The sequence below is a fragment of the Lasioglossum baleicum genome, chromosome 20 (genome assembly GCF_051020765.1).
Source record: "Lasioglossum baleicum chromosome 20, iyLasBale1, whole genome shotgun sequence".
NCBI classification, from domain to species: Eukaryota; Metazoa; Arthropoda; class Insecta; order Hymenoptera; family Halictidae; genus Lasioglossum; species Lasioglossum baleicum.
The window spans coordinates 6,577,820-6,598,908 of NC_134948.1; the positions used below are offsets into that span (position 1 = coordinate 6,577,820).

A 21,089-nucleotide genomic window follows, 5' to 3' on the forward strand; every position below is an offset into this window, starting at 1 on the left:
TTCTAAATTTTTTGGTGGTGCCATAATTCGATACTGAGATGGGCGATCACATCCCTTAAAAATAATTTAAAATTCATTCGATTATATAACGTAATCGACAACTTCCAAAATTAAAAGAATATTAAAACTGTGCGTTTACAATGCAACTCTATTTTTTGGTGGTGCCATAATTCGATACTGAGATGGGCGATCACATCCCTTAAAAATAATTTAAAATTCATTCGATTATATAACGTAATCGACAACTTCAAAAATTAAAAGAATATTAAAACTGTGCGTTTACAATGCAACTCTATTTTTTTGGTGGTGCCATAATTCGATTCTGAGAGGGGCGATCATTTCTTAAAAATAATTTAAAATTCATTCGATTATAACGTAATCGACAACTTCAAAAATTAAAAGAATATTAAAACTGTGCGTCTATACAATGAAACTCTATTTTTTTGGTGGTGCCATAATTTAATTTTGAGGGGTATCATCCCTTAAAAAATGTTATCGAAAAAGATTATTAAACATTCGTTTGATCATAATGTAATGGTCGTTTCACAGATATCCGTTATTATATTTATGAGTACATATTATGTATATGTATGCATGTATACAGCACATTCCTGTCCATAACTATTAGGACACCTGTTGCGTTTGAAGAAAATATGCTATCTCATAAAGACTGCATTTTTAACAATTTTTTCCCTTAACACCTTCAACGATCAATTTTTAAAAGATGCATTATCTAAAATGGATAAATAATATGGCTACACAAAATTTTAATAAACTTGGAAGTGTTAGTATTTAAATTAATTCTGAAGGCCATCAGTTTTTTGCAGATGGTTGTTTATTTCGATACAACAATGCCAAACGATTCAACCGTTATCAGTTCATCGCAGAGATTTCCATATAAACTCCCATTTCCTAGTTCTGTTTTTCTAAAATCAAATTTCGACCCACCAAAAAATCGCTTGAGGCAGAAACGAAATACGACAACTAAATAACTGTGGACCAATTTCGATAAAAATTTGCAATAACATTCTTCAAAGTAAACATCCAATTCATACTTTTTTTTTTCATTTTTACATACAAAAAACAATTCCGATCAAAAATTCACGAACTTTTGCAAAACTATGTACCACGTCCTTCCAATTGCAAATATACGACTAAAATTTTTAAGAAATATTGTTCAAACTCCATACAATAATATGTATATCTTGACTTTTCAAAGAAACATAATTTTATGTATTTAAAAAATTGTTGACTATCGGTAGAAACAAAGGTAGACATCGTAGTCAGAATAGCTGTCCACACGATTCCTATTGCTTCAGGCTTGCAATATACGCGCAGGGTGGACAGCTATTGTGACTGTGACCGTTCATCAATCAAAAATTGATTTTTCCGAAAGCGGTTTGGGCGAGTACTAGCTTATATTGTCTAGCTTAATGCAAAATTAACAAAATAATAAATTTGCAATCTTGGTCCTCTTAATAACAAATTTATAGACAAAATAAATTTTTAAAAAATACCACATCTTTAAAACGGACTAAGAAGTACAAAATAATTTTTCCTAGCCCCATACAGATTCCTAACGAGTGGGAACGCGATCACGTACTACCGAGCGTCGCGCGGAGAGGTGTAACGGTTAAATTTAATAGTTTATATCTCCTAAACGTATAGGCTTTTAAAATTTTTTTAAAATATTGCATTGTCATCCAGTTCTGAGCTATGTTTAAAATTTCAAGTCTCTAGCTTATCGGAAAGTTAGTTTAAAATAATTGCAAAATTTGTACCTAACAGACAGACAAACAGACGGACAAGAAAGCGAGCTCATAAAAACATGGTAAAATCAGAAATCGTATTTTGGCGGGATATACTAATTCGCGGTATTAGGGGTGGTTCTCGTAGTATCGCGGCGACCATACTGTCGCAATTATAGAGATATCGAGGATCGTGTTTGTAGAGGGCGGACATCGCGCGCTCGGCGATGTCGACGACTCGATTGCACACGACTTGCAGTGTTTTATCGACGCAGCCGGGGTTGTGGGATATTTGCTGTAATATCAACGGTGCACGACAAAGTCGTTGACAATCGGTAGACAGTAATAATCTATTGTGTTTATGCGCCGGGGACGATTTGTCGTCTATTCGCCGACAATACGGCAGTGGTATCGGCACAACATGCGAAACAGGTCAGAAATTATTGCGGCCACCTACATCCATCGTTACAACATCGACATTTTCGGTTTCGAGTTGTGCGAGCCCGGGAGATTGGTGAATTTTGAAACGAGAACGAAATGAGTCGTGATTCGTGCCATTTGTTTTGCAAATGTGCATTTTGACGGGCCGATTTTCGTGTAGAATCACTGTCCACGGGTAGAACGAGTCGCCTAATTATGCTTAGTGCGGTGGCAGTCGCGACAGCTGTTGGTGTTAGAACACAGGGGTGAGTTTTGGCAATATACGAGAGCTTTTGGTCTTGACAGTGACTGATGTTTATTAGTTAAACGAATAAAATTGAATTGTATATGTGCAGAAGTAGTTGAACATATTTTTTGAAAATTGTAGTTCAAAAAACTATATGAAAACTATATTCAATCTATTAAAACAAAATAAATCTAGTGACATAGAAATTGTTTTGTTTTCTAGCTCCTATGCAAGTCTACAAAAATTTGCAACCCTTAAAAAGCTCGACATAATTTTTTTTTTAAAATGATTTTCCTTTTCTAAGATTATGTTATAGCAATCTTTAAAGAGCCATTCAGTATCAAGTTTTATATCACACGACGCCTACTAATTTTCCATTAAATTTTGAATTGCAAAAATCATTTTAAAAGAATATTTTCCCCCACTTTTTCATTCAGAAACTCTAGAATGGAAATTTGAATAGAGCAGCCGATTGTTTGCAGTTCCGGTTTCGATCATCGGGCCGGGTTAATCGGCCTAATAATTTGCATCGTTAAACGGTCATCCCCCTCCCCACCCCACCCACGCACCGAAGTGTTAAGCCTCTCGTATTTAATTATCTATTCTAACAGGCCGCGCGAGCGAACGCGAACGATAAACAGGCTTTTCGGTATCCGCGATCGTTGTTAACGTAATAACGATAAATCCCGACGGGCCCCCGAAATCGCGGTGATCTCGATACAGTGAAATATCGGCAGAATATCGTCGTGAATTTTTACACCCCCCCAAAAATCTGGGAGGAAATTATTTTGAAAATTACTATAGTTCGGATTTTGTTCGACAATAAAATAAATCTTGCAGTTCTAATTAAGGTCAATTTTACGCTTATAATAAAATACAATTAATTTTTACACCCCTCTAAAAATCTGGGCGGAAATTATTCTGAAAATTACCAGTTTGGATTTCGTTTAATGTTAAAATAAATCTTGCAATTCTAATGAAGATAAATTTGCCAAAAATGATCCGTTTGAATTTTGTTTGATAAAAATAAATCTTGGGTTTCTAATTCATTGTTACGCTTTCTTCTAATGCAATAAATTGACATGAAATACTATACATAACATTGCGTATTACAAAGACGTCACTTCGCGTACTTGTCGACTCGCGAACGAATGTTTTTGCAATAAATATTCCGCAAAACGTCGGATCTACGTGAAACGCGCGATCGTGTGCACACACGTGTCAAACCAATGAAAATATTTAGTAAAATAATAATTTCATCTGTTGAAAACACACGTCCTGTATCGCGATGTCCGAGGTGCGTTTTTCGAGAGCCGAAAGTTGGTCGTGTTATTTATTATCTGTGTTTGAAACTCGATTACAGTTTCATTGCGAAATCTGCTCGCCAAAATGAAAAACAGCAGATGCGGAACGTGCGCCGCTCCGCAGTGAATTTAATCGAAATAAAATCTGTAACAAGGTAAACAGCCGCGCGATCTTTATCTGGAGACAGGAAACGCACAAATGGCTTTGGCGAATTTTCCAAAGAGGACGCAGAATATTATATTTGAAATACATAAATTTGAAATTGCACTACATCTAATGAAATTCTGTGTTATTCCAATCTTTTTCAGATTTTTCTAACCCCTTAAAAGTAGACTTTAGCAAAAATTTGATGAAATTGAAAGGTCTGTTTTGTGGCGAACGTGAATAATCATTTTGGGGGATAAAGCTCCATTTTTCGCGAGAGTATAAGCGAAAAAAGAGGGGCCTCGGGTGAAGGTAGAAATTATGGATTTGTTCGAGTAACGAAAAGAACTATTTTTCAACCCCCATTTCTCCGTATTCTTCGCCGTCTCGTCCGCAACTCCGGATAAAGTTTCACATTTTCTTCGAGACTACATCCCATAACGGCTCGCCGTCCAAATAGAATACCCGACAGACTACCACCACTGACGGAAACCAAGTAAATACGGCGGCCGAAGTGTATTCAATTTGCAAATCCCTGTCGCGCCGCGTAGTTTGCAAAGTGGCAACGACGAAATTATTACGCGGCAACGAAAAAGTTGTCGATCCCCCGGTATCTCCGTCCCGACGAGCCTTTTACTCTGCTTGTTGTCAACTAACTAATATCTCCGATGTAAATCAATTTAATTCGTCGCTTTGGAACACTATGATGAAATTTTTAATACCATCAATATTTTTTCAATGGGATCGTGCAAATTATTTTCGGTAATCTTGTAGAGCATGAAAAGACGAATCCAACGACCTCCATGACTATGCCATCCCGACAATTTCATTTCGAGAAATTCGTATCTGAAAGATAAAATTTTAACGCTTTCAGACACGAATATCTCGAGATTATGTAATCGGATTGGTGTAGTTGTATAGGTCGTTGAAACCGTCTTTTCATGCTCTACAAGAATATCAACGAAAAACAGTCGGGTTCGATTAAAAAAATGTATCTGAAAATATTAAATATTTTAGTATTTTTGCTATTATCTTAAAAATTGTTCCTGCCATCGAGAAACAATTGACACAATCAAATTGTATGTAGGAAACCAATCAAACAAACTATTTCGTTGTTTCACCTTTCACGAATGTCAATTATTTGACGACGAGCTTTCATCGGAATAAATGTTTCAGCGTTCGAAAAACTATCTCCAACGGTAAAAAATGCTTTTAATCTAGATTTCCCGGAGATCGATAACCTCATGAATTTTAATCGTTACTTCTAGTTAGGCGAGAGCTCTCGCGACGTCGCGTCCGGAAAACGAAGAACTCGAAAGTTGATGTTTACAGACTATTTCAGCGAAGAAATGAGAAGCGTTAATGGGTATTCACGACCAAATTACACGGTCCCGCGGGTAAATTGATTTTAATTTTATCGGAACCACGCCGGGGGTAAAATCGTGGGGAAGAGAAAAAAAAAGCGAAGGGAGAGAAAGGATGTGCAAGCTCGAGTCGGCGAAAAAATCGACTTCGGAAGGGACCTTCGTCGTTCTACTTATGCCGACAGCGGAATTTTTTAGCCGTCGATTTTTGGGTGATCGACGACAACCTCGAGCGCACTGCAAATATTATCGAAAGCTGATCAAACGCCATTTTTTCCTCACACCTCACTCGACAATGACAAGTCTGCCGTAACGTGCTGAACACTTTCGATCAAAAAAGATCTTCCACCATTTTTTTTTCTCAAGAACCGCTAAACTTTATGCAAACAATCTTTTTGAGGTTAGAAGAGTATATCAGAATTTTTTTTATTTCAAAATGTTTAGCTATTGAGAAGTTATGGTCGATTTTTGCGCAAAGTAATAACAAAATTTTACAATTTTTCAGCAGAAATTACCACAAGTTGTATAATTTTGCCAGATAAAATTTATAAAAACCACGCTGCTTTGATATTGTTAACCAGCTATGACCCCCTTAATATCATCAAAAACGGAATCGTTGAGCAATCAGGCGCGTTTAAACGCCATCAGCTTCACACGCGAATAATTCATTATATTACCATATTGATACAGTATTGAAAGCCAAATTTTGTTATTGAATTTTGCGAGCAAAGGCCCATCAAAACGGCCATATTTTTAAAAATGTTCGATCGGATAATCTCTGTTTAAAACGATTAAAATTTAATCAATTTCTTATGGTCGTCCTCTCTGCCGTATAATGGCGAAGCGAATCGCCATTTTGAAAGGGAATTTTATTAACAAGTTTCGAAACGTTGATAAATCGAGTTTGGAAAAATATTTTATCGGCTCTGCTCTGCTTTAAACGATTATTTTCGACGTAATTCATTGATGATCGCGGAATTTCGTTTGAATTTACGGCTTTACCCGCCAATTTGCTCCGGGAAAAATGGAGTACGATATTTTCAAAATGGTCAACTAAACAGAGAATGCGAATAATTTCAGTCGCATCGAACAAAGGTAGATTAATCGTGAAACTATGCGTTTTAAGCAATAAAAAAAGGTTCCGGTTTTTGGAGTCGTACTATACGGCCGGCAAAAATCCATCCGAGCAGAAGTCGTGCGCCAAACAAATAACGAGTTAACGTCTACAGAGCGAACACAATAAATTTTGCAAACAAAAAATTTGGGCATTTTTTGTTCTGGTGAAAATGGAAGGAGCGAGAGCCGGGCGATCAATGCTTGTCAATTAAAAATTATCCGGAACAACGTTTCACCTGGGTTTCGCGACTTCAGCTTCCGCCATTGCAGTTTTCCGAAACGTGAATCCGAGAAAAAGGAAAATTCGTGTTGCCAATTAACGCGGGGGTATGTTATACTTTCAACAAAAAGTGACGCTTCGAAGCATTTTACATTGTTTCCTTTTTTTGTAACGTAACAGTGTAGAATATTTATACAGGTTTTTTATATGCGGAGATATTCACACGAATTTGCACTATTTCAAGAGTTTATCTCGGTATCTTTTTAGAAAATTCCTTTTTTTTTATACGATCGTATAAATTCTATTCGATAATCTTATAGAGCATGAAAATACGAATTGAACGAGTACCATGATCATACCTTTCTGATCATTCAAACTCGAGATATTCGTGTTTGAAAACACGGAAAATTGTTTTTTCGAACATGAGTATCTCGAGAATGGTTGATCAGAAAGGTATGATCATGGTACTCGTTGAATTCGTCTTTTCGTGCTCTATAAGAATATCGACAGAAAACAGTAAGTTTAATTTATTTATTCAAAGTCGTATTGTAAATTTAACCATTTCATCCGTTTATATTCTTTTTGAGTAAAAAATCCGTTGTTACCATAATTATTAAAAAAGTTACAGCAATTTTTGAAAGAATGAACAAGCATAACACGTTGAACACGTACATTAAACCCGGTCAGTATTTTAGCAATCTCTTGTGGAAAGTGGATACATACAAATCTCTTTTGCTCCTCTAGAGAGCCTTTTTTCCCCTGTCAGTTACAAAAAGGTCATATTTCATCGCGCATGAAAGTCGCAGCAGGTTTTACAGAGTGCCATAAATGAGATATAGGCGACAATAAAATTTAGATACGTCTTTATAGGTGTTCGATGATATTTCTTCGGGTGGAGGAACAAGGCGCCTCGACGTCCTGGCTTTTCCGAGGGCGTCAGGTGCATACGAAATCTATTTCGAGTGCATAGATGCAGTCTGGCCTCTTGAACATAGTTTGCTTCGATCGATTCTGTCCTTTAAGGAAGGTCCTCTAACCTTGAACGAACTCATATTTCTTCTATTTTCCAATTTTACTCTCACCGAAAATTGAAAATTTGTTTTCGAAAAAATGATTACCAGGAAGGGGTCTGGTTAAATCTCGTAATGCCTTATCCAGTCTGAATTATACCACAGTTTATCATAGTACATTGTACCCTAGCATATACAGTGCTGTCCCATTTTAACTGTCGCACAATAGTCCCGCTTAGCTCATCACAGTCTTTGCTCGGTCAATTTCAATTGTTCCACTGAAATTGATACAACCTCTTCTCGCTCAACCGAGTGCATCACAGCCCGTCATATCACATCATAGCCCAGGGTATTGTTGTCTTATTTAACTGCCGCAATATAGTCTCACTTGGCCAAGCACAATCTTGCCTCACTCAATCGTCCCATGCAATATGTATAAATGATACATAGCAACCTCTCCTAGCTGAACATAGCACATCATATCCTCTCATATCACCTATCCTCTCTATCAAGCCGTCCTCAATCCTACAATCTATTTTCCACAGTTTATCATACTATTATATTTACCTTGTACCCTGGCATACAGTGCTGTCCCATTTAACTGCCGCCCAATATGTAGTCCTGGTTAGCTCAGCACAGTCTTTGCTCGGCCAATTTCAATTGTCCCACTCAAATTGATACAACCTCTTCTTGCTCAACAGAGTACATCACAGCCCGTCATATCACATCATAGCCCAGGGTATTGTTGTCTTATTTAACTGTCGCAGTATAGTCCCACTTGGCCAAGCACAATCTTGCCTCACTCAATCGCCCCATTCGATATAATTGATACATAACCGCCTCTCCTAGCTGGACACAGCACATCATATCTAACCTGTCCTCTCTATCCAGCCATCCTGAATCCTACACAATCTATTTTCCACAGTTTATCATATTATTTACATTGTACCCTAGCATACAGTGCTGTCCCATTTAACTGTCGCCCAATAGTCCCGCTTAGCTCATCACAGTCTTTGCTCGGTCAATTTCAATTGTTCCACTGAAATTGATACAACCTCTTCTCGCTCAACCGAGTGCATCACAGCTCATCATATCACATCATAGCCCAAGGTATTGTTGTCTTATTTAACTGCCGCAATATAGTCTCACTTGGCCAAGCACAATCTTGCCTCACTCAATCGTCCCATGCAATATGTATAAATGATACATAGCAACTTCTCCTAGCTGAACATAGCACATCATATCCTCTCATATCACCTATCCTCTCTATCAAGCCGTCCTTAATCCTACAATCTATTTTCCACAGTTTATCATACTATTATATTTACCTTGTACCCTGGCATACAGTGCTGTCCCATTTAACTGTCGCCCAATATGTAGTCCTGGTTAGCTCAGCACAGTCTTTGCTCGGCCAATTTCAATTGTCCCACTCAAATTGATACAACCTCTTCTTGCTCAACAGAGTACATCACAGCCCGTCATATCACATCATAGCCCAGGGTATTGTTGTCTTATTTAACTGTCGCAGTATAGTCCCACTTGGCCAAGCACAATCTTGCCTCACTCAATCGCCCCATTCGATATAATTGATACATAACCGCCTCTCCTAGCTGGACACAGCACATCATATCTAACCTGTCCTCTCTATCCAGCCATCCTGAATCCTACAATCTGAAGCGGGTCCGAAGTGACTCGAAGACAACCCTTCTGTTCGAACACGCTCGACTCGACTAGCCATCGCTAGCGGTCACACAGCAAGCAGACAACCAAGCAACCAAGCAGGAAGCAAGTCACAGCAGGCGGGGCCGGCGCTCGTTAGCGCCGGTAATTGTCACTTGTTAGGTGGCAGGTTGTCCTCTGGCCGGTAATCCCCAGTTTTGCGTCAACTACCCGCCGGTTCGCCACTCGAAAGGAGCCCGCGGCCGAGGCCAGAGAGCTTTTTCAAAAGCGCTTCACCGACCGAAACCTCGACCGAAAGCCTCTTGTTGACAAGTCCTTCTATTTACCCACCCACACGCCCACGCCCGCATACCACCCTCTATGCTATTCTTTCCACCCTCGTATACTCTCCGCATCCCCACCTCTCGCTTTTTCAAACTGACCAACCTTAGATCGAATCGAGGTGGTCAATCGAGGGTGGAAAGTCACTGTTCCACTTTTTTTTTTTCTCGAGAGGAAATTTTCGCGAGAACTCCGAGAACTCGCCTCTCAGGTTGGACGACCTCATTTCCTGCGATTTTTGACAATAGAACTGGCGCTGGTAATTGTTGGCAAGTGACTGTTGGAAGCCAGCTGTTTCTGAGTGTGCTTAGATTGTTAGTGGCGCGGCACGAGAACCATATTTCTCATCCACGTGTGACGAGTGTGTTAATAATATTATTTTGCGAGACTGCGTTAAGGCTAGTGGGTCTGTTGGACGACACTTAAAATTGAAAGCTAATGTCCATTTCGATAAATTGAATAATGGATATCTCTACACTATATCTCTACAATTTTTTAATATCATTTAACGACAATCCGAACTAAACCTTTTCCCTCGAACGTTCCATAAATTGGTTCCGAAGGGTTTTTAATACATTGAGAACGAAAAATTCACAGTAACTCGACCTGTGGGAAACGGGGGGAATAACTTCAGTGTTTCAGATTGAATGTAGAGTAAATGTTCATGCAGTCACGTAGCCTTCGCTGAAGTGAGTGACTTTCGCTCGAAAAAGTTATTCAAACTTGAGCGCGTATGAAAAGTTCGAACAGCTTTCACTGGACTGAATCCCTTTTGTTCGGATATTATAAAAGAGCTGTTCACGTCGCGAACTTTCGAAAAATCATTCCGATACTATTAATAGGCTCGCGGTTATCGATTCAGTCTTGGCGACAGAATTATTATTGTGGCATTTATTCAAGCATTTCTTTCAATTTTTCAACTCGTTCAATATATGTAGAAGCATTAGAAGACTTGAAGGAAATTTAATTTTTCAAGATCTATTTCGAGATGCCATAAGTTTAAATGTATGCAGCAACAAAAGGAAGAACTGTTGAAGAAGATGTTTTGCCAGAAACTCTGGCAAAGTGTTTCTGAAGAAATTTCGTATGAAAAAGGAAGTAACAGATAGTTCAAGACGAGCATCCTCACTGACTACCTCATTCCGCCATTTTCTCGCCACAAGCTAATTCACGTTTACCAACATATTCCTGACATTTTTCTGATTGAAACGAGTACCAACATGCCATAGTTCGGAGTACATTTTCGCATAGTAGAGGTTCTGCTTAAGCGTGGATTACTCGGGAAAATATGACGCGAGCTGTATCGTGCTTGGACTCATTTTAACCAGGAAAGTGTCACGCATATGCTAGTAAAAGTTCCATAAATAAATTATAATAAAGAAAAAAGTGATGTCACTCTTTACCATTCGATGTTAGCAGCGCAGAAGTGTCTGAATACATATACTAGTATGATTCGAAGACGTAGGCGTCGATGACACGTCAGTCGACGTGTTAACGAGTTCATTAGGCCAGGCAGACTCGTTTTGCGCCGGTGACTCTCCGAGGCATTCGACTTATGGGATTATGAGAACCTATCAACGTGGTTCTAGAGTATAGAACTGCTAGAAACTTTGGGAGGACAGGGGTAGCTTCGGAGACGATCCAAACAATGAACCCCGGCGCCGGATTCGAGTTGCCGAAGCTGACTCTTGTTTGCCGGAACCGGTGCAGGCTCGAGTTTCAAGCAGCTCGCACTTCCGGCCCGAGTTTTGGCCCGAAAACGCTCGGAGACTCGGAGACCCATCGCCTGGATTCGAACGCTCGTTGACGGCCTCTCTGGCCTTGGCCTTTATCAACGACGAGTGTCCTCGAGGCTTCTCTTCCTCCATTGTGCCCTCTTCATCTTCAACTCTTCACGATCTCCCTCTTTCGCATGCATCTGGGTCTCCATCGCAATTTTGCTGAACTCTGCGAATAAAATTCTTCGATCTCTACCGAACACGATTCGTTGTACACGGTTGTCTGTCTTCCTCCGCTGCGATATAGCCATAGGTTTTTATTGTTTTCGAAAAAAAGTTTTTTCGAATCGGCCGCATCGGAACGGAAGTTCCGAAACTGATTTCGAAACCAATGTTCTGGAAAAGTTTCTTCGAAATACACCGGCTCCAATATCCGCCGCTGGCCGAATTGCTTTGTTGCCTGGTCGATACTTCTAAAACCCGCCGCCGAATATGGTCTCTAATACTGCCTATAGCGCTGCGAAAAATTCTAGCGCCGCCAAACGAAAAATTCGCTTATTTCGAATGATTTTTTGCATTGTTTCTAGTCGGCGCGGTGCGAAATTGATTTTATTTCGACTTTCCGAAGAGATCTGCACTTTTATTCATCCTGGTTGGACTCCAAAATTAAAGAACCTGTACGATCATTCATAATCTCAAACAAAAATTTGTTTATTTCAAATACGTGAGATTTGTTGCATTGTACTAGTCGGCGCAGTGCGAAATTGATTTTATTTCGACCTTTTAAAGAGACCTGTACATTTATTCATTCTGGCTGAACTGCAAAAATGAAAGAACCTGTACGATCATTTATAATCTCAAACAAAAATTTGTTTATTTCAAATACAATATTAAAATTTAAAAAATGAAATGCAATTTTATTTTGACCTTTTGAAGAGACCTGTACATTTATTCATTCTGACTGAACTACAAAAATGAAAGAACCTGTACGATCATTCATAATATCAAACAAAAAATTAATTTATTTCGAATACAATTTTAAAATTAAAAATATAAAATGCAATTTTATTTTGACCTTTTGAAGAGACCTGTACATTTATTCATTCTGGCTGAACTGCAAAAATGAAAGAACCTGTACGATCATTCATAATCTCAAACAAAAAATTAATTTATTTCAAATACAATTTTAAAATTAAAAATATAAAATGCAATTTTATTTTGACCTTTTGAAGAGACCTGTACTTTCATTTATTTTGTTTGGACTACAAAAATGAAACAACTTGTACAATCGTTCATAATCTCTTTGGTGTACAGGCAGTTTTATAGGATTCAGGAATTACAGAGTTTCATACTGTTCTTTTACGTGGACATTGTTTGACCACGTGATCCTAGTCGCTTAAATTGAATCACCCTGTACATTACCGGAGTTCAAGGCGTGATCTGCTCGATTATATTCTTCCAAGAAAATTGCGTAATGTGTCGCACGACACGACGAAACGGAAAAACGTGTACTGCAGCAATGTTGACCCCGTTAACGGTATTCTCTACTTGTACAGGCGTCTGACTGTTTATAGGACTTACTACTTGGAATCGACTATTCAGGTATTCCAGATTCAATTAGAATTTCTTGATCCGATGCAACGCGTTCCCAACGGTCCGTTTTAGTCGACCAGACTAGTTGCTCACTAAACAAATGATTTAAAAATTAAAATAGACAATCTCTATTTCCATCTCCGAAAAGTCACTTCTATTTCCATTTGCAAAAAATATCAATTTTTATCTCCACTTCTATAAAGTAAATCTTTATATTCATTTCGAAAAAGGTCAATTTCTATCTCTATTTTCGGGAAGTCCATTTTTCTTTCTATTACTATTTGCAGAAAATCAAATTTTATCTCCACTTCTATAAAGTCAATTTTCATATCCATTTGGAAAACGTCAATTTCTATTTCTATTTTTCCGAGAAGTCGATTTTTCTCATTTCTGAAAAAAAGATAATCGCTTTTATTAAAGTTAATTTTCAATTAACTGATTTTACTTCGCTGTTTCCATAGAACATGGTGATTCGATCTAAGTAATTGTTACGCGTACTAGCAGAGTTGAGCAAAAATTTTATTTAAATAAAAATTTCGAATAAATTGTGTTCAAAACCAACTCGGAAAAAATCCCCCTTGTTTAAAGTTTTTATTCAAATAAAATTTTTGCCAAACTCTACGCACTACTATACTCGAAACCCAATTTTTGGAAAATTCGTGATTCGAGCTAGGACGGGATGCAGCAAATGGCACATCTGATTCGTCAATCTCGCAGTGCATTCCTTGCAGCATTGCCTCAATGCAGCTCGACGGAGCTCGGTCTCCTTTTTCCCGCGGCGGTCGGAATATTCGTCGAATTAATTAGCCACCCTGTACGTAATTACACGTTCACCCTGATAGGAACTTACACGCGTGCTCGAGTTCTCTCTCTCTCTCTCTCTCTCTCTCTCTCTCATTGTGGAAGAAGGTACAGGGGGAGGTTAGGGAACGACGAAGATTCCGGTGTAAGGACAAGAGGAACGTGAATTCGAGTGGGGTGTGATGAAAAGGGGGGAACGGGGTTCCCAAGCTAGAAAGAGAGAGAGAGGGAGGAGCGAGTCGTAAAGGGGGGGAAAGGACAAGACCATACGGCTGGCGTGTACCAAGGATATTGGGCTATACGTCATACGTTGCATAGCTACGCGACCCCAAACGAGCTATTGTTCCTCGCGACGAAGTGTTTCTCCACCTCCGCACGCTCTTACCCCCACTCTCCCTCTCCAGCATCCGAACCCCTCGATGCGAGCTATTTCGTGGCGTGTCATCCCGATAATTTTGGAAATTTCGACGGTCGACTCGTACTATGCCGTGACCAATTAATCGTACCATAGGATCCGAGATATCGGCGTTGCTTTCACGATCGCATCCCCATCCCTCCGGAATATCTCGAGTATCCCTGCCGTTCTGTACCGTCGCTTTTCCTTCTCTTCATTCTTCGAAGAGCTTCCAACGATTCACCTTTGTCTCGGAGATTAGATTTTTAGTTAATTCTTCCGGGTTTACTTATGCGAGCCCTTAAGGGGGGCTGTGGGTGACTCCTTGTTATTTTGGAAATAGTATTGAAGTCAGAAGCTTTTTATTAATAGACAGAGCAATCTAAGAAATTCGACGATTTCACCGTGGTTTTTCTGCATCGAGCCCTTAAGGGGGGCTGCGATCAATTCACCCTCATTTTGGAAATAATATTGAAGTAAAAAGCTTTTCATTAATAGAAGGATAAATCTAAGAAATTAGACAATTTTAGCGTGGTTTTCCTATATCGAGCCATTAAGGGGGCTGCGAACAATCCATTATGAAAATAATATTGAAGTAAAAAGCTTTTCATTAGTAGAAGGATACATCGAAGAAATTAGACAATTTTAGCGTGGGATTCCTATATCGAGCCCTTAAGGGGGGCTGCGATCAATTCACCCTCGTTTTGGAAATAATATTGAAGTCAGAAGCTTTTTATTAATAGACAGAGCAATCTAAGAAATTCGACGATTTCACCGTGGTTTTTCTGCATCGAGCCCTTAAGGGGGGCTGCGAACAATCCATTATCCATTATGAAGGACTAATCTAAGAAATTCGACGGTTTTACCGTAGTTTTTCTGCATCGACCCCTTAAGGGGGGCTGCGATCAATTCACCCTCATTTTGGAAATAATATTGCAGTAAAAAGCTTTTCATTAATAGAAGGATAAATCTAAGAAATTAGACAATTTTAGCGAGGTTTTCCTATACCGAGCCCTTAAGGGGGCTGCGAACAATCCATTATGGAAATAATATTGAAGTAAAAAGCTTTTCATTAGTAGAAGGATAAATCTAAGAAATTAGACAATTTTAGCGAGGTTTTCCTATATCGAGCCCTTAAGGGGGCTGGGAACAATCCATTATGGAAATAATATTGAAGTAAAAAGCTTTTCATTGGTAGAAGGATAAATCTAAGAAATTAGACAATTTTAGCGTGGTTTTTCTGCATCGAGCCTTTTACGGGGGCTGGAAACAATTCACCCTCATTTTGGAAATAATATTGAAGTCACTTGCGGTTTATTAATGAATGGGGCAATCTAAGAAATTAGACAATTTTACCGTAGTTTTTCTTCATCGAGCCCTTAAGGGGGGAAAGATTATTTTGAAGAATTTAGACGTAATTTAATGCTAGAATAGTAGAATATTAGAACAGATAAAAAGCAAGAATAAAGTAGCGAGAACGATGAATTCCGATGCCACGGCCGAGAATCAGTAAATTAGGGTGATGCGCCTCTGTACAGTCTCTGTAGGCCATCAAGACGACTTGCATGACCGTAATATATGGTTTTGCACGGCGACTTGGTCATTTGATTGATTGCGTTTGATTGCGTTTGATTGCGCAATGTCCAATAGCCTGTATCAAAGATCGCTTATCTGGGCGCTTATTGGCTATATCGTATCCGTGTATCAGTATGAATATAGGATCTGCGTAAATGACTTTCCGCCATTCTTTGCAATGTTCGGTATTTCGCGACGTTGCTTCAAAAATTATGATTTAAAAGCTAGAAATTTAGATCGGCGAAAAAGTGAATAAATTATTTTTACGTTCTAAAACAGTTGCTTCATAAAAATGGCTAAATATCTTAACAAACTGTGTTCATAAAATAATCTAAAACAGTCGCTTCATAAAAATTGCAAAATATCTTAACACTGAAAGCGATTAAAATGTTTTAGCTGATAAAAATGACAAGGCTCTATTTATTTAGATTTCGTGCAATTTTTATTGCAATATGCGCTTGGATAAAGAAATTTATCGAATCATTTTCCATGTAGGCAACTAAATAATTTCAATAATTAAGTATATAATTAAAAATGTAAGACAATGCTAGGTTTAGTGTTAACAAAATATGTTTATAACATAATCTAAAACTGTTCCCCTGAAGTATAGTGTGAAATACTGTTGGTACTTCCTAGATCCACGACAAAAATAAAAATATCTGGGGATCAGAGAAGACCCAACGAACCCGCCGTATTCGATCCAGTCTAGTATTGAACATTGGCGAGTGGCAAAAGCGGATTGTTTTGCGCCCGGTTAGGCAGTTTCCCTAATAACGTACAAGGGTGCTGGAACGCGCAACCATGAACGCGAACGCTTGTAAAAGAAGACGCCATTACCGAGGCAGAGGCTGGTTCAGTTAGTGCATGCGTGGTTTACCGTATGGTCGTACATCATCGGCTGGTTTGCGTCGGTTTAACCACCCTTACCGCCAGTTGCGCCGGTTATCCGAGCATGGTGAGCAAGTCAGAATGATTCAAGTGCCGTGGTCACCGCGCAGGCACACACCTACACGCGCAGGCATACTTCTCCGCGCATGTACTATGCACGCACACAACGGCACTCCACGACGCTAGACCGGGGAAAATCGAGAACAATTCCCTTCTATCGTTGCATCCGCAAAACGCGAGATTAATTTTACCTAACGTTCTCTGATCCTGCCTGGTTCCAGTGGAAACGGTCTGAAATTGGCCGGACACAATTTCAGTAGAAAGCGACGTATTGATCAGACATCAAGGGACAGTCCAAAATGATTTTCACACGATCAACAAATTATTTAAAAATATTATATTTATATCTTCTTATTCGTTAAAATATCCTGATTAAAATGAGCCCAAACTGACTAACAAGGGAACATATTCAGATGCGAAATTCGGATTTTGATAAAACTTTGATAAAATTTTGACAAAATGCTTATATTTCGATGAAACAAGCCAGAATTCCCCCACACGCCAGGTGCAAGACTATATTCCATTATGCATAATTATTGTCAAATGGCAAAAAAAAAAGAAAATCCTGAAACATGTAACCCCTATTTTGGATCAAAGATCACGCACCCAAGTTTACATTAAAATTAACTAACAATAAATAAGAGAAACTACAAAAAGAAATCAAATTTTTAATATATTGTTTAAACAAAAAACTTTTGTTAAAATTTTCTTGCGCGACTACATTGCCCATTGAAAAACACACAATTTAAAAAAAAAATCAAATTTTTCCGACCTCTGGTTTCCGAGATATCTCAAAAAGTATGGTTTTGACCCCCAACTTTGAGGGCTGTTTTCACCCCTTCAAAGTGGATGGTTGCCGATAAAAAAAATACGTGTCAAATATTTTTCAAAGAACTATAAACTCCCAAAGTTTTATCAAAATCCGAATTTCGCATCTGAATATGTTCCCTTGTAAGTAAAACTTTGTATATCGATCGATTTAGATTGAACGTCACATCCACTTTTATACACTCTATTTTAAAATTTAACGACAGCTGTTAAATAATTACATGGAACGCTATCTGCTGCGCCAGTTTTTAGATAGCCAACTGTATTTATTCATAGCAAAACAGTTCGCTGTCGTCATCGTCCTAGTGTACGAATAACATAATTATACCTCGCTGTTCTTAATTCTTTCAATCCAGATACGTCTGTCACTCATTGCTCAATTTTAACCTGCTTTTTAGTTCCATCGCTCATCGACGAAAACATGACGACGTTCTTGAAAGATCAGAACTTCTGAATCGGTCTAAAAACAGAAATATATATAAACGTTACGCTTATTAAAAATTTATTCCAGGTAAACCAAACAGCATACGGCTAAAAAAGATTCTGGATTATATCCATGATTCAGTACTATGAAGACGTCACGTTTTCCTGCAGTATGATCAAAGAGTATCTACATTAAAAGAAATCTTCAAAAATTTATTCCAGGGGAACTGAACAAGATACGACCAAAAAACTTTTTGGAATATGTTCAGCCATGATTCAACACTGTACACAAAATTTTATGTTACTGTACGTTCGACTATTATTGCAGAATAAATTTCTAAACACGTCACGTTTTCCTGCAACGTGTGATCAAAGAGTATCTACACATTAAAAGTAATCTTCAAAAATTTATTCCAGAGGAACTGTACAAGATACGACCAAAAAATTTTTTGGAATATGTTCAGCCATGATTCAACACTATACCCAAAATGTTCTACTAGGTCGTGGCATATGAAATGTCCGATCTCATTGCACGTCACTTTGAGGTACAAAGCTTACGATTTCCTTTTAAATAGATTTGATTTTAACGTCAAAATCAGTACGATTATCGCGTGCGCTTTTTGTATGTGTGGAAAAGCAGCATACTGACGATAGCATTATGTGATATTTGGTGAAAATGTGGTGACTGATCGATAGACTGCGGATTTTATGTATTTATGGCAAAAATGAATGGGTGCAATTTAAAACAATAGAAAGGTTAAAATAATTTAAAAGTGCTAATCTATTTTTCTCAGCTTGTTACAATTATTAAAGTAAGAATAAACTGTTTATGTGGCTCTCCAGTCTACTAATCAACGCATTATTCGTCGATAGCAAAAAGAACTACAAAATAGATATGATAATCTTGTAAATGAATTCTACCATAATATTGGATTGGAAAGAAAGTTTGTAGCGCTTACAAATTAAGAAGCGTTTTCAATAATTAATCGAAGATACAATTAAGGTATTTACTCATATGTTTATTCAATAACACGAGAAGTTACCTCGGAAATGGAAAAAGTAATAGAACAGAATAGGAAATATGTTATTGAATAAATCTGTGAATAAATATCTGAATTGTAGCTTTCAATTTTTATTTACAAACGCTACGAACTTTCGTTTCAATTGGAACTTCCAGTTGGAACTTCCAACCCAATACAATCAAGAAATGTGTGATTCTTTGATCAATAAGAGATAGTTGTGGTTGTTTCACGTTACTGTTAAAAATCGGACATTTCGTACAGAACGACCGAATAGTATTCTTTATTTAACTACTAGAGCACAATAAATTCCCAAAGACATCCCTAATCAAAAAAGCCCCCACAAAAAATCGTCCATTTCTTTCACATAACAACCTACCATGAAAAAAATCTATATTCCACGAGCATCTAGACACGATGTAGAAAAAACACGGAGGGTGCGAACGCGTGTTTGATCCACATCGTCCGGCAGACAGTCATTTGTCGTAGACAGAATGATTGGAGGCGAGGTCCCTCGAAGAAGAGCAGGGTCGTCGGTGTCGTTCCTCCTTAGCGTCTCGCGTCTATACGGTCGCGTGTACACACTACGGGGAAACACAGACGAACAGGCGACGAGACAGAGCTTTTTTACGAGAGAACTACGTTTACGAGCTTATGGGGACGTGGATAACGGCGCAGACAGCTGCGCGTAGTCCGGGCACGTGTCCTCAGCTGCCAGAAGTCAATTTCCTTTTCCCAGGAAAGCAGTTTCCCCGTCGGTTTCCCTCTGTTCCGACGCCTTTTTTCCGTTTCCCGATCTCCCGACACTCTATCACGTATCACCCCCCCCCCCCCTCCTACCTCTGACACCCTAATGTCGTAGGCCATCCTCCACACACCAGGCCCACCCCGGTAACTTCCGGTCAAGCTTTGTTGTCCCCTGGCAGCCGAGAGAGGAGATATTGCCGTCGGTCAGAGAATTGAATCCTCGAGTGGACGTAATCCTTTCTCTTATTCCCCCCTGGGGACAAGGCCGGTGCTCGATGGCTGTTTGTAATTGCTTCGTTAAGTTAATTGTGAACGCGGCCGTTGATGCTGAGCTGTTTATACCGACGTCTCTCTGATCGATCGGCGCTCTGTTTTGTTAAATATCAGCAGCGATGCAGGAATTGGGCGATCTATTATTTCGAATTTTCGAATGGCGTAGTATATCGGGCTCTTTGTTATAGGGGAGCAGAATTTGAATTTAGTATGCTCCCTCCCGTTGAGCCCAGAAAAATGGCGCTCGAAGGAGGATAAGCCAGACTACAATACACAGGCTGCCTCTAGAAATTTATTACGTAATAATAGTTAAACGTACAATAGCATCAAATTTTGTATACAGTGTTCAATCACGGCTTAACATATTCCAGAAAGTTTTTTAGTCGTATCTTGTTCAGTTCCCCTGGAATCAATTTTTAAAGATTTCTTTTAATGTAGATACTCTTTGATCACATCGCAGGAAAACGTGACGTGTTTAGAAATTTATTGTGCAATAATAGTCAAACGTACAGTAACATCAAATTTTGTGTACAGTGTTGAATCATGGCTGAACATATTCCAACAAGTTTTTTAGTCGTATCTTGTACAGTTCCCCTGGAATAAATTTTTAAAGATTTCTTTCAATGTGTAGATACTCTTTGATTACATTGCAGGAAAACGTGACGTGTTTAGAAATTTATTCTGCAATAATAGTCGAACGTACAGTAACATAAAATTTTGTGTACAGTGTTGAATCACGGCTTAACATATTCCAAAAAGTTTTTTGGTCGTATGTTGTTTAGATCTTCCGCAATAAATTGTCGAAAGTGGCCATTTTTTAAGAAACAAGAGCAACGTAACAAAGCACCGAGAAAATGGTCGGAATTTCGGGATTGCCAAAGTTGCTACAGGATCAGGAAAAGCATCTTGTTTCCCCGACGGACATAGCCGTGGCCCGGCCACGTTTGATTTATCGCGAAATTTCCCCTGGCCTCTCATGGGGAATACAGCGGGACGACGCCGTCCGGATATGCGCGTGCGGAGTCCTAATAATCTAATACGCCGCGACCTGAGCGCAATTTCATGCTTTCTCGGGCATGCTGTGCACCCTGTGTCCTCCTCCATATCTGCTCGATACCCCCTTACCGTCGCGATCAAACGTTCTTCCCATCCCCCTGACCCTCCGCTTCCCTGTCGCGCGTTCTCGATCTCCGTT

General features: G+C 38.9%; 1 protein-coding gene across 3 annotated transcripts in view; it reads left to right on the plus strand.

Annotated features, from left to right (window-relative positions):
* Positions 1-21,089, plus strand: part of Stet (stem cell tumor) — a 578,556-nt gene that overhangs the window by 432,866 nt on the left and 124,601 nt on the right. The gene's annotated exons all lie outside the window — the stretch shown is intronic.